Source organism: Brachyistius frenatus, unplaced genomic scaffold (assembly GCF_029030835.1).
Source record: "Brachyistius frenatus isolate BFR_SWC_R1_liver_20210118 unplaced genomic scaffold, ASM2903083v1 Contig_51, whole genome shotgun sequence".
NCBI classification, from domain to species: domain Eukaryota; kingdom Metazoa; phylum Chordata; class Actinopteri; family Embiotocidae; genus Brachyistius; species Brachyistius frenatus.
Window position 1 is genome coordinate 1,116,046 of NW_027210650.1, and position 27,810 is coordinate 1,143,855.

Here is a 27,810-nt window from a genome sequence, read left to right on the forward strand (position 1 = left end):
CTCCGAACCTTTTTGCTCCTCTGGCAAACTGGACAGTCTTTAAAAAAAGAAGAAGAAGAATCTTCAATCGATCTTCAGCAAATCAGTATTCAAGTAAAAATGTTGCAAGTTAAAGCAAATGAATGTACATCAGCTGGCGGGTATTTATTCTGCTGCTCTAACTTAATCTACGATACCATCTCGCTCCTTTTGATTTCTCTTGTGTCGATTACATAGTTTAACACATTCGTAGTCAATTAATAATTAGGTGTGCTGCCGTGGAAATATTGAAAACTTAAAGCTGACATTGAAGTCTGACCAGATTCGTGCTCTTTGGTTTTAGTCGATTTGTTTTACGGCAAAAGTTGTGAAGTTCTTGTTTGACTGCTCGTGTTGAAGCAACGTTTAACAGGTTTGACATTGTTAAATGAAAAAAAAAAAATGGTTGTTTGTTTTACGTTTCTCATAGAAAACAGGATTGTTTTGGAAACCATACATATCCTATAAAGACAGGGTGGAAAATATGAATGATTGGATCAATGCAGTTGTCCAGCGTTACGTTTTTTTTAACAAATAATTTGTGGATTCTTTGGATCCATAATTGATTTGTGAATTTGCCAGTATTAAAAAAAAAAAAGTGTCAAAATGTACACCCATATTTATTTGATGATGATTATTAGGTTGTTTGGAGTTTTGTGGTCGAGCTGCGATCAACACAGGGTCTCCTGGCGTGAAGCTAAAACCAGTGAAAAATGACAGAAATAATAAAAACTCAAACTAAAGATACTCACAAAAAAATACCCAAGTACTGTAAATATAATATCATTTTGTTACATTACACAGCTGCGGTTCATAGTTTGTTAAGGCAAACGTGTCTGAAGACGACCTGCTCCCGGCGTTTTAAAACGCCTGACGGCGCGGAGATGTAATCGATGATTGTCAGTATTTGTTTATGTAATAATGATCGTTGCCCGTGATGTTACGTCAAGCGAAAAGAGCATCGACTCCACGGAGCTGCCGCCCGTCCGGGCAACCGATGAAAAGCTCTAACAAGGTTGTTTACACATGCGAATCGAGAGACTCGCCGATCGAGAGACTTTTCTTTAGCCGTGCTGGAATCGGAGCGTCGATGCTCTTCATTGATTGCTTCTTTCAATTTCGGAGCATTACGCGCGGTAATGAATGGGACGCTTCAGACCTCATTACGGCATCGAGCTCGAGCGGGAAAAGCCTGTTTTGCGCCGCTCAAGTGGAGATGATGAAGCTGAGCCGCCTTCACTCAATAAGTCGCAGCCGACCGAGTCTTTTGGGACCGCGAGGACCGTTTCCATCGATTTCTTTTTTTTTGTGTGTGTGTGTGTCTCGGGCTTCTTACGGCATCCCGTTGATTTCACCTCATGAATATATGATAATAGAGTCCTCTTTTTCTTTTGCCGAGCTGGACTTCATATCTATGCAAATTATCTCCAGGTTTTTTTTTATTTAAAGAAAATTCCAGCTGCTGAGGCTGTGACTGAGATTGAAGTGGACCAATTTGAAAAAAAAAAATCAAACATATGTGACTGCCCATACGTTTATCTACAAACACATTCACACTTCACACGCGTGTATAACGCATGAAAACAAACAAAAAATGGGATTATAGCTGAGAGGCACGTGTTGCATTGAAATCCATCTCGAGATCTAGAGACCAAATATGGGAAACATTTCACATGAAAAGGATTTTTTTTTTTTTTAATGCTAAGCATTTATATCCAATATATTAAACGAGTCTTTACGGCTGTTGCGTAGACAAACTAGCAGAGTTACCGTCCAGCTGCCAAAGATGATTAGTGGCAATCATCAATATTATTATCATTAATATTCCGGCGATTATCATCAGTTTTATTGTAGAAATTACTCAAACCAAAAGATAAATGTTGTCGGACAATACTGTAGTGCACGATGCAATGGTAATATGGAGAGGGAAAAAAAATGGAAGATAAGAGAACACTGAGCAAGTTAATCAGTCCCAGTATATCAGCCTGTGTTGACATGATCTTTTTGAAGCGGGTTCAACTTACATCTTGTTGCTTTAACTCTTGTTCACGTGTTCCTCTCTGGGCTTTTTCGCTCTTATTGTTCTCCCGTGTTTGATGTACGAATTTCCAGTGATGTATGAAGTGCCGCATAGAAAGGCACCCCAGACGACCATTATGTGGCGTCTGAGGGTTGTTTGCTGCAGTGTTCATATCACGCCGTGTTATATATGATATGTTTTGCACTCCGAGGTGCTTTCGTGTTGCAGTTTATTTCCTGCAGGGACATTTTTTTTTCCACGAGTGATTTAGCCAGACTTGCAAAGCAGATTTTTCTTGTTTACATTCAGGTTTATCAGCAAGTATTTTTCTTCTTTCCTGCCTTTTGTGGCACATCGTTGCATAATAATAATTAATGAGTTCAATAATGCGACACCGTTGGTTAGGACCGTGTACCGTGTCGCTCGCGTGCAGTCGGGCGAGCTGGCGTCTACGGATAGCGTCGGTAAGTTGTAGCATCTCGCTAGTGCTTCCATGTGAGGCGTTAAGGGAACGTTGGTAAATTGTAGCGTCCGGTGATAGCTTGCATATGAGGTTAGGGGACGTCTGTTATTTGCAGCAACAGAAAACAAAGTTACACTCTCCCCCTATAAACTGCATGAAAAGATTTGTACTGTCATGTGTAAGTTAATTTTTCTTTTTCTTAAATTGGATTTTTAAAAAAAATTGGTATCGCAAGAAAGTATGAATACCTTGACGTTGACTACCGGTATCCAAAATGAGTTTGAAGGATTCCCAAACCCCTACTGAGATTTCTGTCTAAAGACACAGTCCCTATAAAAAAAAAAAAAAACTGTTGCTGACAAGTGACATAATTCCCCCAAAGAGATGCTGCAGGGAAACGTCTTGCCATTCGAGGAAATAACCACCATACCCTCCGATCTCCATCGTAGGCGGATAAAACCAGAACACTCTTGGATGGAGATGTGTGATGTGTGTACGTGAGTACTAATCAGCGGCTGGTCGTCTGCAACGCTACAGTCAGTGTCTTCGTGGCCCATCTGATATAGAAAACCTAATGAGAAGCTGATTTACAGCTGGGACGCCGGCAGAATACTGATAATTAGATATCCGACTAGGAAAACCAGCTACAGCTCGGGTCAATTGCCCAACACTTAACCCTCTGTGGCGACTCATCCGTTTCTGAGATGAAGGGCGGCGTCGACGCTTCGCAGGTTAATTGGGTGCGGGTAAACCTCGTCGTCCCGACGGAGCTGTACGCCGTCGCTCCGCCGGCTCTCGACCGAGTCCGCGATATCGAAGTACATCAAACAAATGTGAAACCGTCGCTCCTCCCCGCCCACGTCGAGAAGTAATGTAAACAGAGTCGACCTTCTCGCGCTGTCGTGTGCCGCACTGTAAAACCCAAGACTGCTGCTACACTGGAAAGGACACAGATTGAAATCTGAGAGCTCCTAAAGAATAAATGTATTGTTTATTTAAAAAGAAGAAGCAAAAAGCACCAGTTTTAGTAAGAAACCAGCCTTTTTTTTTTAAAATGATTATTGCATTTTTTTTTAATATATATATATATATATATATATATATATATATATATATATATATATTTGGCAATAAAATCATTATACTCACAAGATTAATTGAGATCTGGGATCGTGGCAATTTTTAATAAAAAAATAAATAGAAAGAGGCGGAGAAAGAATCATGAACACATTCAGTTGGGTTGAAAGGTCATTTTAAACAAATTATCACGTTATCTTATTTCGAAGATAAAAAGAAAAGAAAAGAAAACCACTAAAATGATCAACCAACGGTTTATTCTTCCACCTCCGGCTTCAGTTATGACCCATCGTACCTGCTGCATTTGTGTACTAGCACAGTTTAGTAAAGTGGAATTATAAAGTTTTATCTTTTATTTTTATCTTTTAAATTGGTTTAGTTTGAACTCTTCTAATTTTAATTGCTGTTTTTTTATGCGTGATCCTCAGGATTGTTATTCAACGTCTGTTTTTGCTGTGTCACTTTTTGCTTTACTTCCTATCCGCTTGATCGTTGAACCACAAATCAATTTCTCTGATATGTTTCTCGTTTTATTTCTACACATCTTGAGTGACAATATAAAAAGCTATTTCAGCTAATCAAGCTTCAATTCTATCTAAAAAAATTTAAAAAAAAAAAGGTTTTTAATGTCCACATCTGCAGATGACATTTCATTGAAGTTTGTTGTTTTATTTATTATCTTATTGAGACACACGATGAGTTTACTTGAATACATTGTCTTTGATGTTTCTTCCCAGGTATGTCCTTCATAGATACAAGTTTCTGTGATACAAGTTTCCCCTTCATCCTTTTTGTTCTCGTGTATTATTTTTTTATACACGGCTCCATGGCAAACAACATTTTTGATCATTTTAGCCCTAAAAATAAAAAAGAACGCTGCCTTCGTGACCATCCGTCTTGTTCTTCACTGTGACCCCGGAGAGAGCCGTTGTCGCCGCGAGGATCAGGGATCACAGCGTTCGAGCCATTCAACCATTAAGGCGATCGTTTTGGTCAGAAACAGCTGCAGTAAAAATGATCTGAACAGTTTCAGCTTCATGATTTCACTTTGCCGTATGTCTTCGTTTGTACCGGGCGATCCTCGGTGTCCACGGTGTCGTTACTCCGTTGGTTGTGGAGTCGTTGTTGACACGCACTCGCAGAATGATCTCAACTAAAGATGCTTTTTTTTGGGGGGGGGGGGATTTTATTTGGCTTTTTGTTTGCTTGCGATGCTTCGTAGATTTGATTCGCACCAGTTCACCGACCGGCTTCTCGTCCTCGTTAGAGTTGAATCCGTCGAGCGTAAAGTTCGACTCGAGGAATCTTCGTCCAGCGAGTTTTCATCAGTTGTTGAGTCAGAGGAAGAAAGAGAACTTCTACTTCAAAGAACATTTATCACCACCCGAGCCGTTTCATTTAGGAAGGTGGCCTTGTTGGTAACAGATGACGTACGACCAGCAGGTCCAGTGAAGTTAAACCATTTTCTGATGCCCCCCCCCAAAAAACATATATTTAAATAAATGAATAACATTAACGTGCAGCTGGTCCTCTCACTGAATAATGTACCCAGTATTTAGGCCTACATATGGAAGTATTGCTTATTCACACACCTGTCAAAGTCACTGAGATTGAAGCGGTATGACTAAATGTACCGGCGGTACACGAGAACGTGTCTCGACAGACCGTCTTTGGCGGGACAAATTAGAAGAAGACGGTTGATACGTTGCAGTGTGGTCAAATATTTAAGATCTGTACGTCCTCTGGACGCTGTGGAGCGGCGTATCTATAATTCATCTTTCAAATTCAAAGCGTTGTATGTGCGTAATCCTTCCTATCTGACATGCTGCTGTACTTCACAGAGCTGCACATGCACCGGGACTTCATATCACCTGCGTAGAAACTTGAGAAAAACAAAAAAAAATACGCCCGCCTTGTAATCTCAGACAGATCTCTGCGTATATTTTATTCATCGCGAGCAGACCAGCAGCAAAGACACGACCCTGTACGTACCTCTCACCCCCCCCACCCCCTCTCCCTCCCCACCACCCTTCCTCATTACTGCCTGATGAGGGTTGGAACATCCCCTCAGGGCTCGGCCGACGCACTAATAGCGGCTGTCTGGTGAATGAGAGGTCTGGTTGGAGAGTGCAGCCACCCATGGCACACCAAGCCGCGACCACTCATTCATTCAGCCAGAACAGATTGACCCCCCCCCCCCCCCTCCACCACCACCACCGGTAGCAGCGGCGGCGGCTCCCGTCAACACAAGTGGTCGTATGATGCAATTGCAAACCATACAGTCGTGTCTGTGTACACTTTAGCGTAAAGAAGTCATAAACGCCGCAGAAGATGGATTAGCTTGCTTATTTGTTGCCTAATTTCCCCTGAGGGATGAAGTGCGTGTTCAGAGTTTTTCAGAGCGCCATATAGTGTGTGTGTGTGTGTGTGTGTGTGTGTGTGTGTGTGTGTGAGGGGGGGAGGGGGGATCTCCATAACTATAGTATATACTAGGCTCATCAGAGGAGCATCAGGCCTTAATGGTGCATTCATGAGCAGCTGGGAAGTGGGAGCGCTCGGGCCTCTGAGTGGCTGACCAACCGGTGAAGCCCGCGCAGGTGTTTTCAGTCATTCTCCCTGAATTTGACCACTTTCTCATGTGAAAGTTAAAACTTGGTGACTTATATACTGCGTACCATTACTTATGTTGACACTCCTTCACGCACAAAACCCCCAGTAAATGCCACATTTTCGTACTCCCATCACGCGGCTCTAAAATCAGTGCTTTGCAAACTTCGTATTTATGGCAGGTTTTGCTACCGGATTGTGTTTGACTGTGCAGGAGTCCGCCTACCTCATATATACTGCTACTGTGCAATCTTTATCTTCAGCTATCTGCTGTGCTGACAGCCCCGCAGCAGTAAATAATGATTCAGTGTGAATATACACGGAGGTATGTACTGTACAGGCAGGAAGACTGTGGCCATAATTTTAACTCCGTCTCGAGGGATTAACGCAGTCTGGGAGGGAATACGTTTATTATTCATGAGTTCAGGTGCACATATAGGTGGATTTATTTGTGTAACTGTTTTTTTTTGTTTTTTTTATTGCCGTGCAAAATGAGTCACGTCTTCTCATTTGTACTTCCTCTTATCATGTTTGTTCAGCTATACGGCAAGCTCCGAGCAAAGAGAGCCGTCGCCAAGTTCACACAATGCAACGTGCTGTCCGGGTTTATATGTTTTTCCTGTGTTTGTCGACGCGTCAAAATGAGTGGTGCTTATTTCCAAGTAATCATTTCCTGGTATTTGCTTCGCCTCGGCAGATTTACCCGAAAGCTCCCTGCTGCGCCCTGTAGCAGCGATATGGTTGCGTGACGTTTCTCTCGCTTGGAAACTTCCTGTTCGTTGATAAAGAAATCGTCGTGAATGGCGGTGAAGTTGTAGAAGTAGCTCATGAAGCATTCGGTCTCTAAATGGGCAAGAAACACAAAAAGTCGTCATAAACTAGAATAATCCTTCAATTCATACACATTTCAATGCACTATTATTTTTATATGAACACTGTACTTAACGTGATGTTTGCTTGAGCTTCTACAATTGCGTTAAAGCTTGAAGATGACACACAATCGCAGTTATTTTTAGTTTATTTTTTTGATCTAACCTTTATTTAACCAGGTAAAAACAGTTAAGATAATATTCAAAATTTTTTTTTAGATGGTTTTAATAACTTTGTTCAGCTTTAATTTTTAAACTTTCCTTCCAGCCCTCTCTGACCGTATTTAGCACAGGTTTAATTCTTTCTTTTTAAAAAATAGTGGCTAACAGCCAATATCAGACAATTATTTGAATTCGTGTAATTATACACTGACCAAGTTCTGCAGTGGATTTAACAAAAGCTTACTTGATCAATTTAACAACCTGCTAAAGAAATTAAGAGACATAAATTTAACTACAATACTTTGGTAATGCATCATTTTATTCTACTCTATTTATTTGACAGTTAATTATAGTGTCGCATGCAGGGTGGAGTAAATGTCTGACAGTAGATACCAGCTAGAGGTGAATAATAACATTTCATTATGAGAAATCCAGGAACAAAACTTTTTCATTTAAGTTGTAAATTTCTTTCCAGAGATGTTTTTTTGTGTTTTTTTTTTTTTAAGGTAAATTACAGCTTGAATTAACTGACAGTTAATAAAATCCACTTTCCCCAGAATCGGCCACTTAAACCCCGTCAGTTTGAGTTTGTCTGAGTTCTTTTATAAGCGATTAATCTTAATCAGCAGTCGTGCAGAAAGAAGTTTGACTATATTTCTTTTAAGGAGTTTACTTTGTGTTTGGTATGGAGTCCACGCCTGTTTTCAGGAATCTAAACCATTATCCAAGTGACCTTTAGAGGCTGAATTCTAGACTGAGTGGGCGGACACATAAATGATGCACTACATGAGTACACATCAGCCGTCTAATCGATGCTCGCTCTGAATGCTGCATGTTGCTGGGAGACGGTGCTTGTAAATCTGATTTCTTTTTACTTTTACCGATATTAGATATTCATGAGAAACAGATGCGTCTGAAGACAAATTTAAGCGGATGTCTGCGAACCGAAAACGACAGGGAGGAGAAAAATTATATATCTATTCCTGGGAATTCCCTCGTGGATCAGTTGCCTGACATGTAATTTAAAATGTCTAATAAGGAAACCGAGTCGTGTGTGTGCTTACGGCGTGAATTCTTGGTGTCTGCCTCTGTGAGTTGATCAAACGGTAATTTTTAAAGCGAGCGTTTACACCTTCCTCGCTGAAATGATGGATCATATTGATCTAACATTGGCTGCCTGATCTAACGTCCATTCCTGTAATTTCTTTTCTTTTTTTTTTCTCCGTCGACAGTAATGTGGATGGATGTTTAATATTTAATATGCAGGAGGAGGGTAATGTAGCCACTTGGTCCCCGGAGCCAGACCTCTTTCCTGTGCTTTGTGCTGATTTGGCAGGATGTACTCAGCAACTTAGCCACTCAATTAGCACTAAACAAGCCAGTGAACCCATTTCGTCCAACTTGGAGTTTGCACCGTATGACTTGATGTTCCACATTGATCAAGTGCATTGATCCCGGTCGAACAGGACAACGGTGAGTCCTGGCGAGTCGACCCATCTCGGCCGGTTCTCCGGCTTGCGTTGAAAACTTAAGGGGCGTGGGAGTTTGTGCTGCGTTTTAGAAAATATTAGGTTCAAAGATACATCCTGTGGGCCTAAAAGCACAAGAGGAGAGAGAGAGAGACTTCCTTTTAGCCTTTTGTTAGAAACATTCCCAATCCCTGTTGTGTGCATCACTAATGGGGAGTGAAAAGCTTGAGATTAGACAGTATTGAAACCAGATAAAGCCTCTTGTTTTAATGTGGCAATTAAATAGCCTAATTGCCACATTAAGACAGTTACAAAGTCGACCCGGTATCACTTTAAGAGCATTTCGAGGATTATTTCGAGGATTTGTAAAAACTTGCCTGTGTGTTTATCTTCAGTCGACTCCACCACTGTAATGCTGTGTTTACAGGAGTCTCTGAAAAAAAAAATCAATCAGATGTCTGCAGCTGATTCAGGACGCTGCTGCTCGAATCCAGCAGTTCTTACATGTTTCCACCGGCTTCCTGTCTATTAAAGAATTGATTTCAAAATACTGCTGTTTATAAAGCACTGGAGGGTTTTGAGCCAAAATGTTTTTCTTACCTGCTGCTACGTTTGTTTGCAGCTTGTTTGCCGTGTGAAAACAGTGTTTGGATGGCTGGGATTTTAGGACCAATTACAGGAAGTTAAACAATAGAAGAAGAAAAAGAACCAGAAGAGAAATAAAAAAAATAAAGGCACAGTAGGACATGGGTAGAGGAGGAGACAACATATTTAAAATCGATTTGGTTAGACAGAAAAAAAAAATCTTTAGAAATGCTGAAACTTTGGTGCAGTGGCAACGAAATTAATCTGTTCATTCATTTTTCTTCATTAAAACCATAAACTGTATAAAAAAAAGTGTTTGAAAAACTTCCGTGTCTGAAAAATGAGGCCGATGCAGAAGTGCCTTAAACTGCAATACCACTGAGTGGCTCCATAGACTCCCATTCAACTTCTCAAATTAAATTCAAAGTCAATAGATTTTTCCACGTTTTGGTTTTGTTAGCTAAATTCACTCCTTATTAGTTTCCTGGAGGTCCATCTGAAAAGAATCGCTCATTAATGTGAAAATAAGCCTCAAAAAGACCTGTTTTTGGGGGCGTGTCTGTTTGATTGACAGGTCTTGTGGTGCAGTCAGGTTACAGCTATCGGTGGGCGGGACGTAGTATCCAATCAGATCGAGTCAGATCCACCGCTGGCTCCTCCCCCAGCTCGTCCAAATATGGTCACTTCCTGCTCCAAGCCGCTCCGAAACCAGCAAAGATGGCGCCGGCCAAAATCTGAACTCGAGGCTTCGTAACGGCGGTTCAGAAACCGACGGGTGACGTCGTCACCGCTGGTTAACACGAAAGGCTCACGGCTGAATTGACAACACATTGAAGTTGGTTTGAAGACGGCAGGCGCACATACACACACACACACACACACACACACACACACACACACACACACACTCTCTGAGAGAATATCCGCAGACCAAAGCCGACCCTGATATCTTCACTCTGTGACATTAGGCAATAATAAAAAAAATGTAAAAAACACAAGATTTCTGTGGAACTGCGGGTCAGAGAAGCTTTGGATTTTCTCTCGTTGCCCTATCTGGAATCATCTGTAGAGCCAGTCGGGCCAGCAAAACCAATAAAAGACCACTGGAAATATCAGCGTGGGCTTTGCTCAGGAAAGAAGAGATATTGAAGGTGGAGGATGAAGGAGAATAATGCCGTGTTTTTTGATGAACTGTCTGATTCTTTCATACGGAGCACCGGCGTCGGAGCTTAGAGGTAAAATGTCTTTTATTCTGCAACAGATGGCATTTTCTGTCTGTTTCTTTTTTTTTTTTTGGGGGGGGGGGTTACTGCCGTACGAGGCTTCACTTGAGGGCACCAGCAGGGAGGACACTAATGTCCGTCTTCTTGACACGCAGCGCACAAGACAAAACACGCGTCTCGTTTCGTCCGACCGTCGGTCCAAAACCAAGGAAGATTAGTTTTACTACAAAGTCAGACAAAGAAAAAAGCATCATGTAACTCAGACGAACTCTCGCTCGTTTGCGTGTGTCGTCTGAATAAATCCTGCAAAATGGACAAAAAAGGTTAAACCAAAATGTTCCACCTCTTACGTTAATCCGCAGTAAATATCTGCTCCTTTTTGTTTGACCCTCTCTGTCTCCTCCAGATGATTTAAACTCAGACATTTAGCCACCGGCTTCAGAGCAGAAGTGCTGCATGCTACCGGCCTTTGAAAATGTCTGCATTGCAGAAGAGACAGAAAGCTGAAAGATGTGTGTGTGTGTGTGTGTGTGTGTGTGTGTGTGTGTGTGTTTGTGTGTGTGTGTGTGTGTGTGTGTGTGGAGGGGGGGGTGCGCTTGTTTTGTCCTTTGGGAGACTGACATTTCATCTGTGTAATTGGAGAGGGAGGAGACACCAAGAAAGGAGGCATTGGCCAGTTTGTGATGGAGGCTCGAGCTGAGCCAAGACGCTGCAGCAGAGACACAAACTGTCTGTCCACATATCTCCGTACCCGAGGTTTACAGTCCGTTAGCAATCTGTGGTTCAGTCTGGCCATACACAGAACTACTTTAATTGGATTTACAGAACATTATTTTTATTTATTTTATTTTTTCTGCATTGCTTTGTTTTCTTATCTTTATATAATTTTGGGAATCTTTGTGTGTTTGTTTGTTTGTCCGTGGAATATCTCGACAGTCGTTTGTCCCGTCTGATTTACACTTGGTGAATGTTTTGCCGGGTACCCGACGTTATACACTGGCAAATCTGGTGCGATTTGGACATACAACACGATTAATATTACTAAACTTAAATTAAAAAAAAAGGCGAGGAATGAGCGTTGCACCGGTCCAACAAAATGCAGTTATCAATCTAGAATTTGAGCTAACTAATTAAAAACAAAACAACAAAAATTCTCATTTTCATAAACACATAATTTAAGTACAAATCTCGAAAATCTATTTATCCGATACGGCAATCACAGTATATCAAATAATTACCGATAGGACGCCTTTTTTGTTTGTTTGTTTGTTTGGTGGGAAAATAACCTTTAGGAATGAGAACGGGTGAGAAGAAGGACATCAGGGCACGAAGGACGGGGGAGCAAGTGAGATGAGAGTTTTGGATCAGTGGGTAAAAACAAGAGACGGTCCTCCGAGGACGGTCCAAAGTCACCGACTTTGCAAAACGTCAGCGAGGACTGTACATTTTGTGCGATCCGGGAACTTTTTTGCTTTTTGTTTCCGAGCACTGATTCCACTTTAAAACGAGCACGCTCACGCACACACAAAAAAAGGGGGATTTTAATCAGCGCAACAGCGATTTGATTAGTTTACTCCCTGTGGTTTGTTTAATTATTGATGTGCCAAGTGAGAAGTGTGGAAATAAAAAAAAATAATAAAAAAAACCAATCAAATTATAATAATATAAGACGCTGCTGCGTTGTCCTTCCACTGTGGACATCCTGACAAATAATAAAGTGAGCGTATCGTCCCAGTGAGCTTTGCACGCCTTTGTGTAGAGTTCTTGCATTTGGCACGCGCCCTACTGTAAGTTTGTTTTTGCCCAAAGTGTTCATTACACGGTGTAGTTGATGATAATAAATTAAATCTGGGTTGGAATCACTGAGAGATAAACAAGGGAGCACTTCCCAACAACAAAGACATTTGGTTTGGCAGCCGCACACGTGAGAAATCGGAGCTCGCGTCTTTTCACTGCTCACATACCTCTGCAGCTTTTTCCCCTCCTCTGCTTTGGCTGTGGTGTTTTCTCAGGTTTGTGTGGGATGAGGAGACGGCACCGCAGAAATGGCTGCACGGCAAACCGAGAGATGAAGCCTGTGATGAGGCTGCGTTTGTTTTGGCTTCAGGTTGGAAATGAGCTTCACGACAGCCGAGGCGTGCGATATGAAAAGGAATCGTGTAGGTTTCGATTCCAATACATTAGACAGAATACGACCGCTTTATCGTGAGTCTTACTATACAAGATCTTAATCAAAAAAAGATTTGATTCGGGGTTTTTTTTTCTACTTTTCACGCAAAGGATATGTGGCCTTCAGAAAAGGTCAAAGATCATCGCGTGGACGACTCACCGCAGCGAACAGGCTAAACTAGCTGAGTGAGGGAGCGGCCGCGTCGCTGCCGTCAGGTCGGACAGACACCTGAGTTATTTGTAGGAACTCTGAGTGAAGCCGTTCGTGTATTTTATCGTCCACATTTTGCGATGTAAATAAATGTCACGGTGTTTTGAGTTAATCAGTTCCTGTGGTTTGCTGTATACATTTTGCTGATTGTGGTGACACAAATGAGCTGCAATTTATTCCAAGGAGCATCAATGCGCCGCCGAGCTTTTCAGTCAGAAACGGAGGGTGAAACAGGATGTTCTTTCAATCTTTCCATCATTTACATAATGTGTTAAGAAAGTACCAACGTGTATGGGAGCTGACATAGTTATATGCAAATTTGATAGGCATTCTCTAGTGTTATTGTATCCTCATCTTTATTTAGCGGATTCAAGTGGTTAAAAATGAAGGAGGAGGGAACAAAACAAAAGGTTTACGGGGATTATTGCTTTTCCCTTTCATACAGGAGTTTCCCCCTTTTTCTGTGAGCAGAGTGGTCTGACACGCATTGATTGAAGCGTTGAGAGATGCGTTACCCTTTTGTACTGAATAATGCTTTCGGCTCCAGAAAACACTTTTCAATCAAGGCCACTCCGGAGTAAAGTAGCCCATCTCTCCCAGGGCTCTTTCATGTCCATCTCCCGGCTCCTCGGCAATCACCCAGCCAGCAGATCTCCCTTTATCCCCCGCCTCTACGGGCTTCTTGTGGGCGACCGACAGCCATCACGTGACACCACGACTTCATCAATTTTGTGGCGAGTTCGGACTCGCTCTGGGGGGAACAAGGTAATCATCTTGTCGCGTATCTTGTGGTGTTTTCGTGAGAGATTAAAAGCGGTGCGATGTCATGCCGAGAGTTCACAGGAGTTGTTACGGGAAAGTTTTCTGCTTTTGCCTCTCTAATGATTTCACTTTCCGGTGGATCAGAGGTATATTTGTGCATTTTGGTGTGAAGTTCTGTCTCTTTAGTGGTTGCCTTACAGGGATTCACCTTACGTTGTTCCCACCTGAACCTGTCTATGCAAGCGGCAGGTCCTGGTTATGACATTGCATCGATTCTTGTTTTTATTATAATCATTTTATTAATATAACAATGCGTATATACCCAGAGGAGTATATACCCCTGATGCTCAACTGTGCACAGCTGCAAGCTGATTGATGAAGTTGTAACTCGCCATCCTCAGAAAAAAACATCTTCCAGTCAACTTTGCATAATGAGATTTTCTCAACATGTCATGAAGACAAACATCTTAAGGATTCAAACAGATTCCCCACTGAAGTGAGCCCGCCGGCCCGCAGCGCATAAACACCAGCGCCGGGGCGACGACCGGAGGATTTCTCAGATTCATTTCCCGGCCGCTGTGAACACAGATACAGGAAGTTGTCTTTGGAGGACGTGTGCTCATTTTATTCTACTTTGCCATGAATATCGAGCAGGACTTATCAGCCTCCACGCTGTGGTAAATCCTCTGCACCTGCAGCGCCATTCTCCGCTTGAGCAACGCTTTGATCTTCTGTGCCGCCAAATCAGTGCAGCCGGCGACCTTGTTTCTGCGAGTGTTGGTCTGAATATGATGAGTGATTTACATGTAGAAAAGACTGTGTGTGTGTGTGTGTGTGTGTGTGAGGACGTTTTCTGTCTGCGCTACTGTTTATGCTGTGTATATGTAAACAGTAAATACTCACCGCGGAGAGCCGAGGCCTTAAACACGTGTCTTATGAGACGGATGCAGAATAGCTGCAATACCACCGAGTGCCACTAGGGGTCGGCTCCAAAAAGCGTCCGGCTCCATAGACTCCCATTCAACTTCTCTCATCAAATACAAAGTCAATAAATATTTTCCACAAGTTATTTCACTGTTGCCAGCTAAAGTCGCTCCTTCTTATTCGTTTTCTGGTTGTCCATCTAAAAAACATATTCCGGTCATTAATTAGAAAATAAGCCTCAAAAAGCTGTGTTGTTTTGGGTTTTTTTTTTTGGGGGGGGGGTGGCTGTTTGACTGACAGAGTTACGGCTATCGGTGAGCGGGATGTTGTGTCTTCGGGAGTCAGATCCCAACCTCTGAACTATCTAGGTGGCGACGGCCGGTATTTGGACCCTCATACATGCTTGCAAACACTTCTGCTAGCGGAGAACGTTCCAGAGCACATATTTGTAGATAAATCTGTTGTTGTTATGTTCAGATAGATAGATAGTTACTTTATTAATCCCCAAGGGGACATTTTTTCACTTTTTCAGCACAGATGCAGAGATAGTACAACACCACCCAGCTCGGACCCTCTTTGTCTCTCTGCCTCTCACACACACACAAACTCCTGCATGCGCCAAAATATTCAGAAAGAGCTTCAGCACCATGCCAGCTCCCAGGCAAATGGCTGGCATGCGTTTGAGGCACGATTTTGCAGAACATACAGGCCTTGTAAGTGCTGCCAGGAGCCGGGCTTGCATGTGGGCTCCTGACGCATTGCAGAGGGGGGAAACCAAGTCTCGGACATGGGCTCGCACGGATATACACAAATTACACGAACATGCGTGCTCACGATGGTCCGTTATCATGCTCTCTTCTCACTTGTCAGTCACGCACTCGTGCACTCGGTGTATTCGATGGCGTACTGCTTGGCAGAAGAAGAAAGGCGATAGCGGGGGGAATCTGGAGGCTGTGCATTGTATCAAACGGCAACATTAGTATGCAGAGGAGCCCAGGAGCCAAAACACAGGCGATCAAGGGGCTTCTATAGCTGCTTGAAGAGAGCTGATGGCCACTTAAAGGTACGATAGGATGCAATCCCAAGTGTTCTTTGGGCTTGAAAAGCTATTTGGCACATTTACATGTCATATTTGAAACATTTGAGTAACCAAACAGGGACGGCAACCGGTTCATCTCGTTATGTGTTCTTTTTTTCTTTCTGTTTTTTTCTGAACCACTTAAAGCCGTTTATTTTGTTTTTCTTCGTGGGAATGTTTTGAAGCATCGGTGTCTCCGCCACTCCAAAATAATTGGAGGTGGATGACAATTATTGCCCCAAATTGCGCTCAAAGCACTGAAATCTCTGCAGCAAAGTCTCTTTAAAGAAAATTGCAATTTATTGTAATTACTACATCACTGACGTTTTTCTGATCCTGCATGTGAAAAACCTGTAACACTGAATTAGTGAATCACTGGATTAGGATTAAGAAGTACTAAGTGGGTCCTTGAAGCAATTCACTGATTGAGATGGTTTTAACAGTCCAGTCTGTGCATACTTATTTTTATATAACAATTTCAGGCAGAACAGTATTACGGTGGTTATATTCTTACATTTTACAAAATTTAGATGAGTAGAAGTTAAGGTAGAAGTGTTTCAAACAGTGTGTAGATATAATGATATATAAAAATGGACCAATGTCAAACTGCCTTTAAGTGCAATACCACTGAGAGCCACTAGTGGCTGGCCCCAAAAAACCTCCAATAGACTCCCATTCAAAAAGCATCATCTTCTCTCATTAAATACAAAGTCAATGAATTTTTTTCGACAGGTCATCATGGTGCCATTAGCTATTTTCATTCCTTCTGATCAATTTCCTGTTGATGCTTCTGAAGATATTTCCATAACTAAGTTGATATCAGGCCTCAAAGAGAGCTAAATTTGAGGGTATGCTTTCGGGTGTAGGTGGGCGGGGCAACTGGAGGCTTCAAAACAGCAGTTCACAATCCAGTGGGTGGGTTAGCTCCTGGTTGATAGTGAAGAAACATTCTTTCAGTACAGTAAACAGCAAGTTGTTACGGACTACAGAGGGAAAACAGAGACCTTGTTTACAGAAGCCGAACTTTTCAAATGTTGTTTTTCACTATCAATAGCTGCGCAAATTAAATTCCATTCAGCGAAAGCTGCACATGGGACACATAAAAACTGAATCTGTCTTCATGGTCAGACATTCCTCGGGGTCATTTTTTAAATTTTTTTTATAGCTGAGCCTTTGTATTTGCAGTTCTATTGTCGCTACACGATCAAGGCTAAAACAGCAGCACCACAACAGCAACGGTACAAATTCACAGCGAGGAGGCAGAAAATGTCGATGCTGCAAAAAAAACAACAACTCAAACAATGGCTCAATTCGGCACATTTCTTTTTCCCGCGCGTCCCCTCGCCACAAAAAAACCCCAAAACAGCCTGTACTGTTTGTTTCTCGTCCTGTTTACCACGATCTCTGTCACCATGGACACATGAGCACATTTGATTTGATTTGATTTATGTTGCACAAATTAAAAACAAAAACAAAAAAATCAGTGCAGTGCAGGGAGAGGCAGAAAACAGCAACCAGTGGACTTATTTGAAGCCTCCACCTGGATAATGTTAAACAAATACAAAGTGTACATAATAATATTGCGACATAAAAATAATGGAAACAAATAACAACAGAATATAGGTTACAACAACAAAACAAAAAAGTCCATATAAAAACAAAGATATGAGTATGGCGACGGATGAGAGTGTGAATGTGCATTTAACAGAGGAACAGCTTTTTGTCAGACGGGAGAGGCCATCCCATAATTTACAGCGGCTTAAAGATCTGCTGGAAATGTTTTCATCAATTGACATATTAGAACATTTATTTTTGGATCATTTGTTGTTGTTGTCGGATCAAAACATTCTTTTTATTTCCTTGGAAAGGACGGCGTCTCAATAGTCACAGCGAACTCCTCGTAGAGAATCACACAGCACCCCCCCCCCTCCATCCCGCCCTCTCGAGTGTAATCTTTAATATTTCACAGTGTTTTTGTGCTCAAACAAAAGAGAAATCGTGTCAACAGAGTGACAATAAATCAAAGTAACTCGGCTGTCACCGTCACCGTCGCCTCACGCATCAACTTTCAAAAAACTTTTACCTTTCAGTGCTCCCTCTGTTCGACAAATCTGTAAATGTTTATCCTCTTACAGTTCGTGCAGCTATCTCAGAGGGATTTGGACTTTTTTCATGTTTGATATCTTCAATTTTTCAAACTAACTTCTCACCGAAGAAAAGCTAAAAAAAAAAAAAGATTATTAAGACATTTTTTGTGGCGTTCAGCCGATTTCCCCTGTAATACGCCGTCGTGCTTACGTCTCAGGTATTAATCTGGCGGTCGGTTCTCCGAGGAATAATGTGCCGTGTTCGCGTCTTCTCTCTCGCTCCTCGGTGGGGATGAGGATAAACGACGGGCCGGCGACTACGCCCGTTGTTTGTATGCGCGGCGTCGCATGACTGCATCACGGAAAAACAGGTGGGGAAGCAAACTGCGTCCGACGGTCGCCGCCGTTATCAGGCTTTGAAAATCGTTGTTCCCGCTGTGCATTCAAGGCATCAATTTCTCTCTCTCTGGCATCTTGATTACAGATAGATGCTGTGTGAAATATTATCTCCACAGCTTGCAATTCTCCTTTACTTTTTGATGACGGTTGCATTACCAGCTCTGTGTCAACACATCAATTTCTCCGATTGCACTCTGAGAGCTCGTCGAACCATATTCAAAGAAAAAAACCCAGAAAACGGGCCACACTTTCCTGTCTTTTACTAGTTTGAATGTGGGGTTACAAGAATAGCTGATCTTACCAGTGTTGCAGACAAGGAAGTTTTCGAGAGTCTGTTGAGACACGCTGCTAAATCTGTCGCTACGCTAACAGCTTTTTTTCTTATGTGTTGGAGCTGCTGATTGAATAATGCACGAATGCCAAGGTGGGAGGCAAATAACGTCACCGCAATGTTTATTTCGGTCGCTTCGGCGCACTCAAACACAAACTTCCACGTAAAACATGGATACTGTAAGGAAAGAAAGATAGAAGTAACAAATCTGCCACCATCTGCCACCGTCTCATGAACAGATAAAGAGTCTGCAGTAAAGCCTGTTTGAAAAATAAATGAATATAATAGGTTATAATATTCTTTCACCTGGATGAGTTTAGTAGTTCAGACTCATCTGATGAGTCCTTGTCGTCGTCTGATAAAGAAATAAGTATATATATAACCACTTCCCCACCTGAGTCACTGCCTCTTTTATTCATTGTGATATTAAAAATAAATGTTATTTCTACCCATGACCTTTAGCTATTGAATTTGGTAGCTTTTTTTTTTTTTTTTCTCTCAAAAGTTAAAGAAAAGTAAGAAGGCATGCTGGGAAATGCCAATTTGCTCAATCAATGACCTCACTTCCTGAGTCCCTGAAGCTGCTTCAGTTCATCTTCACAGTTACTGTTTCCCTCCCACGTGTGTTTTTTATGTTTTTCTTCCATGAAAGTTGAAAGCTGCCATTTTTCTCCTTTCACAACCTCGTATGTTTCTTTTGCAGACACGTTTCTTTTCTTTTTCAGTACCAGTAAAGAAGCTGCAGTGTAACACAATTTTAGTGTGTAGTCAAATCGGAACCATTTAAAGGCTCGTTATTACGCTTTTGCATTTCTCTCTCGTGTTAATATCACTCCTTTGTCTTTTAAATTAATATCGAACGTTCAAAATCTGAATCAGAACTAATCAGAACCATTCTGTAATTGTTAGCGACTGTATTTCCTTTAAAATGGCTAAAAAGAAGTAAAAAAAAAATCATAATAGTAAAATAACTTGAACACGCTACATTAGATTTCTCATACTGACACACATTTTATGGACATAAAAGGTTGTATGCTGCAGAAATATTCCGTTTTTTCTAACCAAACCTCTGAGAAAAGCATCATTAGGTTGATAATCGACTGCTGGGAGCTTCCACTGAAAGAAAAACGGTGGCCTTACTCATTTATCCTCCACCCAGAGGCTTTCTTTATCCACACAAGCAACGCTCATTACTGTTTTACAATATCAACTAAACGCACAGACGCAGGCTCTTTTTAAGTGTGATCGCCACCGGGACTTTTTTTTTAAAACTTAATATTGAACAAAACCTTCTCTGCCCAGCCACAATTCGTTTTATCCCTTTGCTCTTGATTTATTTTTTATTTTTTTGCCCACAAGCCTCCTCTGCTCGGTTTAGACTTACCTACTTTTCTCCTCAACCTCTCCACTTTCATTTTCTTCTGTTCCCCCCCCGAGCTGCCTCGTTGCGGGTATCGACGTGTTGACGTCGCTCACTGGAAACCATCACAGAGCCTTTGTGCGAATCGGTCTGCCAGTCAAAGCGAACGCAGACCGATCACACCGGGACGGAGTCCAGACGAGGAGCCGTCGAATGGGAACTTTGTTTGTGTGTCTTAGATTAGGTGGCGCACAATGGACAGAGAGGGCACACACACACACACACACACACACACACACACACACACACACACACACACACACACACACACACACACACACACACTTAGTTTCAGTGTTTGTGTGAAAGAAAGAAAGAAAGAAAGAAGTAGATTCAGAGAACGTTCAGAAAAAGTATGCAAGAAGCCCAAATATTGGAGCCATTAGAGCTCAGCTGCACATTAATTATGATTATTATGAACCCCCCCCCCCCATCCACCCCCACTCATGCACTGAATACATATTTGTCCTCAAACGTGCATCTTTTGGCAGCTGGCTGGACAATTTCTGTTGATCCTGCCGATTTAACAGCAGATTTTAGTGCTAAATTTAGGATTAAGAATTACATTCCCAATGATTTGGGGAGTTTTTCTGAGTCAGTTCTGAGCTACTTTTAGCCTCAAGACGTTTTACAAATTCATCTCCGGTCATAACTTTAGCTTCTTTTTTTTTTTGACTCAACGGGTTCTTATTTTGATTAAAATGTCCTAAATTTTAGACCCAAAGCCTGCAGTAAGTGATTTTTCTTTTTTTGGGGGCTGAAACAAGCCGTAAACTCCACGCTGACATTTAAAGAAACCAGTTGCCTGTTTTTGCCACATGTGGGTTGTTTTATTCCCCCCCCCCCCCCTCCCCACAGTGAAGTGCTGCTGTGGCTCCAAGCGGTGCTGATGAGAGCGGTCAGAAAGAACCGTGTCAGTGCAGCTTGCAGGCTGGAAAAATCCAAACAATGTCTGCAAGTCACCGGAAGCGTTGAGGATTGTACAACTGCTGCTGAGCCCCGCGGTCGTCTGAGCCACGGCCCGTAAGGAACTGTTGATTACAGCAGCGTTAAAGGTGCTGTGACGGGTCCTCCGGTAGGAGACGGGGTCACCGAGTGGAGATTTATTGTGTCTGAGTCTGCACGTCCTGATCACGGGTAACTTCTACATCCGTGTGTCACGCTGGGCGTCGCTAATCACCGCTAAACAAGGTACGGCCCCCGCGATGGGACCAGACGCCCGGGCGCTGCCGGTCAAAGGATTTTCTCCTCGTGAGCGGCCATATCCATTTGGATTTTTGCTCCACGGGGATTTCGCCTCCCTCATTTCCTCCCCCGCCACTGCAGCGCCAGAGGAGAATCGGTCTTTGCCGTCGCTGAGCCCCGGCCATAATGAGATTTGAGGGGCATCAAAGTGCCTTTTTCCTTTTGAGGAGAAAAATAGATCAGATGGAGAAAAAAAAAAAAAAAAAAAAAAAATCGGCCTGCAAAATGCAAATGTCCCGCTGCGTTGATGAACATGAGTCAGCTTCCTCGGGAGCCGAGCACAAAGAGACGAGACGAGGCCCCGGACAGCTGAGAAGTTTTTTTTTTGGGGGGGGGGAGAATGAGTTCACGGATGCGTTTCAAAGATAAGCTTGTTTTGTCTCCGAGTGCAGATGGCGAATCACGTCGCGACGCTCGCTGGTTTTACCGCGAAACTACTGAAGAAAAGAGGGAAATACACATAAAACCAAACACACGAAGTAAGTGAGTTAATGTGGGGGAACACAATGACTCCACCAGAGGTGTCATTCACTCCTTCTTAAGAGCAGTGAATGGAGCTTTGATCACCGACCTCACCGCAGAGTGAAGTAGGATCACAGGCCAGCTGCTGCTGCTGTTGTTGTTGTTGTTGTGGTTGTGGTTGTGTGGGCAAACTTTGAGGTCATCGCTCACTTTGTCAGTTCAATCCGAGCTCTGTTGCCACGGTAACGCGCATGTCACTCAGGCGCACAACTGTCGAATGGCTCGTAAGGAAGAGGGCTGCAGGAAGCACTCGGCCTTTTCAGGTGGAAACATGTCCGCCAACAATTTTGTTTGCGTCCGTGATTCACCCGCCGGGTTCCTCCTTCTCAGAAATTTGTATTTTGTTGTGCTCAACTATTCATTAATTAACCAACCAATTAATAAATCGGCAAAGAATTCAAAATTTCCGGTTTCGTTTTGTCATCACTGGTGTATTAAATATAGATTGATGAGGTGAACATTTTTTATTTAAACAACGTTAGCATGAAGCCGCGACACAATATATATATAAAAAAAAGTGAATGAAGTGTGAAGTGAAATAAATAAAAATTCATCTTGAATTGAACTAAAATAGATACATGAATTAGTAAAACCAAGTCAAAAATGTATAAATAAGTAATTGAATAAGTATATAACACGAACGAAGTTCAGTTGAAGAGCAGACTAAGAAAAAGCAGATCTTGAGTTTAAATATGAAGATTTTCTGCGGCCTTCGAGTCCTCGGGGAGACGTGGACCATAAAAACTAAACGATGCCTCGACGTTTAGGTTTCCACTCCTGGTGTAATTAAAAGGTCAGCGGCAGAGGACCCGAGGGCCATCGAGGGCTCATACAAAAGAAGTAAATCAGATAAATAAGATGGACCGGGACCAACTAGAGCTTTACAAATCAGTGAAAGGATTTTAAACGCACCGTACACAGAATACAAAATGAGTTTGATTAACAGCGGTGCAACAGGTCAAGGGACTCAATCGTTTTCTGAGCTGCAGAGGTTTTAATTACAGAGTTTTATTGGATTAAACTTTGCATTAAAAGACATATTTGACAGAAATATAATCCGTCTCTCACAGTCAGAAATCCGTTTAGAAAAGCTGCTCAGTTTCCAAACTAAAAATCCGCATCAGCGTCACTGAAAATCGTCTCGCAGCTCAAACGGTTTTATTTTTCGGCCCTTCGTCTCACCTCGGTTTTCAGTTTGCTTCAGAAAAGTGTGAAATGGTGTCATATCGGTTTTCAGTCTTTTTATACTTCTGACACGTTCTGCTGTTTCCCTCTCTGATCCCTGAGCCGTCCTCACGCTGACTAACTTTTCCTCCCTCTCACTACGTCCCGCCTGCACAAACACACTTAAATCTCAATATTCGTGAACGTAAAAGCTTAATGGGTCATTTTCTCAGCAGCAGTCTGCTCTACGTTTCTCGCTATTATTACAAATAGAGCGTTTAAAGGGACATTACGGGAGCGTTCGGGCTGCGAGTGGGACACGTTGAGTCTTAATGAGGAGCTCGTTTGGGTCAAACGAACGGAGAAGTGGCACATTACTGCACCGTTAAGACTCGTGTGACATTAATCGTTTCTGTGCAAGTAAATGTCATTTTTGCAATTCAAAAAGATAGAAATGTGACGAAAGAATCAGACGTGGATTTAGAGCGTATCACACAGAACGAGGAGATCCTGCCTGCAGCCTCCTCGCGGGTCCGGACAGTTGGTCGGGGTGGATTCATCTTAAACCCGGCGGAGTCTTCAGCAAACTGTTTGTCTTTGCCCTGGGAGCTTCCAGTCTGTTGCTGTGCGACGAAGAAGAAGAAGAAAAATCTAAAGGGGCCGGCGAAAGCAAAAGGATTTCTGCAGAAAACACCGGAGACGACAAACAATAACACTGAATAACTTTCTGTGCTCGGAGAGCAGCGACAGGATGGGGAAGGGAGGAAGATGATACATGTGAAATCACAGAAATAGATATGTCGGCATTTTAAATCCTGCAAATGACAAAACTGCAACTGTTCTGGCTCAAAACTACTATAGACCAGACACTGTGTTGTATTCTAGTACTGTATGAAAATGAAAATCCTTATAACGCTAACACTAACAACAATAACAAGTCACTGATTCTCATTTAGCCTCGGAGACCGATTTTAAGATAAAAATGGATTCATGGATCCCTGGAGGGGCAAAATGACATCAGTACTTTAAACGGTCTGAAGAGGACTCGGATGAAGAGATCTTTCAAAAATAATGACTCAGCGAAATATTTTCCATTTGAAGAATTTTCTGAAACGCTTACTATCTTAAAACCAGACGGATTCACCTGAATCGAAGAAAAACTGCCAGATTCTAGTGTCATGTTTTCACTAAAGTAAGACATTACACCCTCAAAAATAAAAGACCAGAGAAGAAGACGTTAGTCAGCAGAGATCTCCGATAAGGTACTTGACAAGCTGCAGATGAAGCGACCCGTTATTCAGAGCGGAGCCTCTCCGGTTTCAGGTTTTGACAGCCATTTGTTTGATTAACTCTCACTCCTGTTTGCATTTGGACAAAAGGAAGAACTCATGCTGAAAAATGTATGTAAGCCAATCGGAAAGTGTCGCATCTCCAGGCGTACACATTCAGGCCCCGACGGCGGCCGCCGCCTGCTCGGCTTCTGCGTTCATATACTCATCGAAGGTTTGAAGCGCTCGTTTGTTTTTTCAAGTGGGAGGACCTGCTGGGAAAAAATGTCACAGGTGCATCCTGTCGTTAAAGTGGAGCTCTTGTTGTTATACCAACAAAGTGAAAGGAGATAAAAATACAAAAAGAAAATTACTGCGTATTACTGTGAATTGAGGGCAGGAGAAGAACTAGTGATCAATCTGAACCATTTGTTTCAAGCTCTGGTGCTTTCAAGTGTGAAAATTGCCGGCTCGAACAGACGATGTTCACTTATCGGATTTAAGTGGGATGTTTGTTATGGATTTATTTATAGATTTATTTATGGTTTTCTGAGGTAGGAATTAAAACAAATCGACACTCAACATGGATCCCCAAAAGCAAAAATTTTTAAAAGAGGAGCACTTTCAGTTTATTATTGAAAATAGTCTTAAGAAAGGATTACAGTTGAGCCATTTGAAGATGGACATAACAGTCATAATTGTTTAATAACGAACCATTTAAATGGCACATAACAACTTCTACTAACGGCGCTACACATTGAACCAATAGAAAACTAAAATATAATTTAAACTGATGAAATACAGGCACTCCAGTGACTCCATAGAGCAGACTTAGAGGAAATCTCAAAGTAAATCACCCATACAGATTGTGTTTTCACTGCGTTTTAATCCAGTTTTATATCTTGAGCCAAATGGACGCAAAGCTAAAAAAAAGAAGAAAAAAAAGTGTTGGGATTAAGGCTGTAAATGCTCAATCGCTGAAGGAAATGCCGAGACTGAAAACTATCAAGGCTTTGAATCACCGCTAGTGCTGATAACACACCTACGTTTGAGTACGAAGAAAAAAACACAGAACGGGAAACCAAAGTCACAACAAATGGGCAGAAATCCAGGATTGAAGGTTTCTGCTGAAAATCGTCCCCACTCGATATAATGGAGTACATTTTGTCATTGCCAAAACGTTTTATGACTCAATACTCAGTGCTACAAAAGCCTCTTTCAGACAGGATTTATTTCTTTGGGAGAGGTGTGATGCTTCCCTTTTATCAGACGTCCATCCGTACTGTATATGGAGCCGTATAGAGGAGGATTAATGTGATTGCACTCTGTCGTTGGTTAGATTTAGTCACTTTTTAGATTGTATTTCAGTGCAGGTCTCAATATCCCCCCAAACTATCTTTGCAGTTAGTTTCATGATCAATCAATCTGCGGGTTATTTTCTTGATTTAATCTGCGAAATGTCCAAACAGGGTGAAACTGATCCGAGTCGGCACTGATGGCATCAAAGAAACACAATATATGTCAACAGGGATTTGGCCTCGAGAATTAAATTAATCATATATGTATATATATATGGACTTTATTTTCACATGTTTAATGAACTCTTCCATTCAAGTTAACATCAAACATGACGTGAGGAATGCGGCCGACGTGCGGCTCGGTTTAGGTTTTGTTTTGGGCTCGAATCCGGTGCCGTGACATCGACCGGCATTCGGACCAGCTGACAGGCTGAGGTTCGGCTCGGTCCTGCTCTTTATGTTGCCGCACGTCGGCTGAATGTACCGAAATCCTCGTTTTACAGCGAGTCTCCAGAGAGTCCAGAGAGATGATATTCATTTTAATCTTGTGTAAAAAATAAATAAAAAAATCCAAATTAGGCCAAAATGAGCAACTGTCCCAGAGCTGCGGACCCCCGGGGACCTCCCGAACCCTCATGTTCACGGGCTTGTTATCATTTGATTAACATGTTAGAGACTACTGCTTACAGGCTAATCGAGCCACGGATCTAACATCCCGTGGTGGATAGAGACCGTATGGAAGCAAGAGAGCATCTTGTGCACGCGAGATAAAGAAAAGTGTAATATTTTGGGGGCGTATCACCACATCTGTGTGTCCTGCACGACAAAGAAAAGCGGCACGTATTTATGTTTGAGAGGTTTTGCCGGCACGAAGGACGGCACAGATTCATCTGTTCCCAAAATATTTGCAGATTAATTTCCCTTTTGCTCTTGTTTACGTTTGAGCTTGTCTGAATCAACGTTCGACAAAAACAAACTAGAAATCTGAACTACATTTCAATAAAATCTTGGCAAACTGTGGGCAGATTTCATATGGTTGTGCTGAGTATGGACTATTGTTTCATTTACTTTCTTGTCTTCAATTGTTTTCCTTTTCTTTTCTACACTTTCTTGTCTTTAAATTTCCCATTTTAACTTTCCTTTCCTTATTCCCTAATTTTAGTTTTCCTTTTCTTCTCTTTAATTTCTTCTTCCTCGTTGTTGTTTTTCCAGGCAACAGGTTACACGCTCACCTGGTGAGGTATAAAAGTGAAGCGGCCATGTTGCCTCTCGCTGCATTTATGCATTTATCATCTGCTAATGTGAGAAATCCCTTTAAAAACACTCCAACACGCACGCTGTGCATTTAAAGGATTAATTAGAGGAGAATGGGATTATCACTGCTGTGTATTGTTTTTATTATCTATCATTTGAATATAAAAAATATATAATATAGTGTCTATATATCATAAAAGTAATACTCTATACCACGTGACTTAAAAAACAAGTTCACCAGGTTAAATAGATGCAGATGGATGCACTAATAACGGAACGAAAGCATTTTAAAATGGCAATAAAAACAAAAAAACAACAACAAAAACAGTTTAGAAATGGAAAACTTCTGCCAACCAGGAAAGTTGCAGTTTACGTCCATGTCTCTTCAGACAACATACAACCCGGTGTCACACCAAACATCGTGACGTCGCCGTGAATTTGACCTTTTCGGATATAAAATGTCATTTCATCTTTTGTCCACATCTGTGGTTTTCTTATAAGGTCGCAGTAACCGTGACCAAAATTTTGCGAGTTCGTCCTTGAGTCCGAGTGAACGTTTGTGCCAAATGTGAAGAAACTTGTCAACTAATACAAAACTAATCATTTAAGTCATTTCTGTCAGATATTTTCTGGTTGATGCTTCACAGCTGGAAGGATCTATCGGACGCTGGACTGTCGGTCCGTTGAAACAAGCAATCTCGTGTCATCTCGGGCATTTCATTCATTTTAGAGACGAAACGATGAATTCATTAAAGATAATCAGCTTAGTGATTGATAATCGCTTTTTGGCTCCTAATTTCCTTCTTAATTTGTTGTTTTGTTCGACTCGCATCCTTCAAAACCCTCAAATATTCATTTTATTGCCAAATAAAAAACAAAGAAAAGGAGCAAATTCTCCCGTTTGAGAGCCCAGTGTTTCACTTGTGGATGATTGACGATAAATTGAACAACACAATAATTATAAATAAGCAGAGTAGTTGTTTTGACACAAATCAATATTATTTCCAATATTATTATGACGATAAATTAGTTGAATAATCCGCTCAATAAATTGCATAAATGATTTATCAAAATATAAAAATGTATTTCACGTAAATAATTGTATTGTTTCAACAATAAACCATTTTTATTGTGCCTGGATTAACTAAATCCAATCAGAAGATATTTAGAAATTATAATTATATT

At 41.8% G+C, this 27,810-nt stretch overlaps 2 protein-coding genes across 2 annotated transcripts in view; both read left to right on the forward strand.

Annotated features, from left to right (window-relative positions):
• Positions 1-21,453, forward strand: part of myo1d (myosin 1D) — a 200,672-nt gene extending 179,219 nt beyond the window's left edge. The window contains exon 23 of the transcript XR_011311148.1: positions 21,434-21,453. The gene's annotated coding sequence lies outside the window, so the exon portion shown is untranslated. The remainder of the gene's footprint in view (positions 1-21,433) is intronic.
• The window catches only part of LOC138624407 (thyroid hormone receptor alpha-B), a 152,339-nt gene that overhangs the window by 16,845 nt on the left and 107,684 nt on the right, over positions 1-27,810 (forward strand). The window lies entirely within an intron of this gene.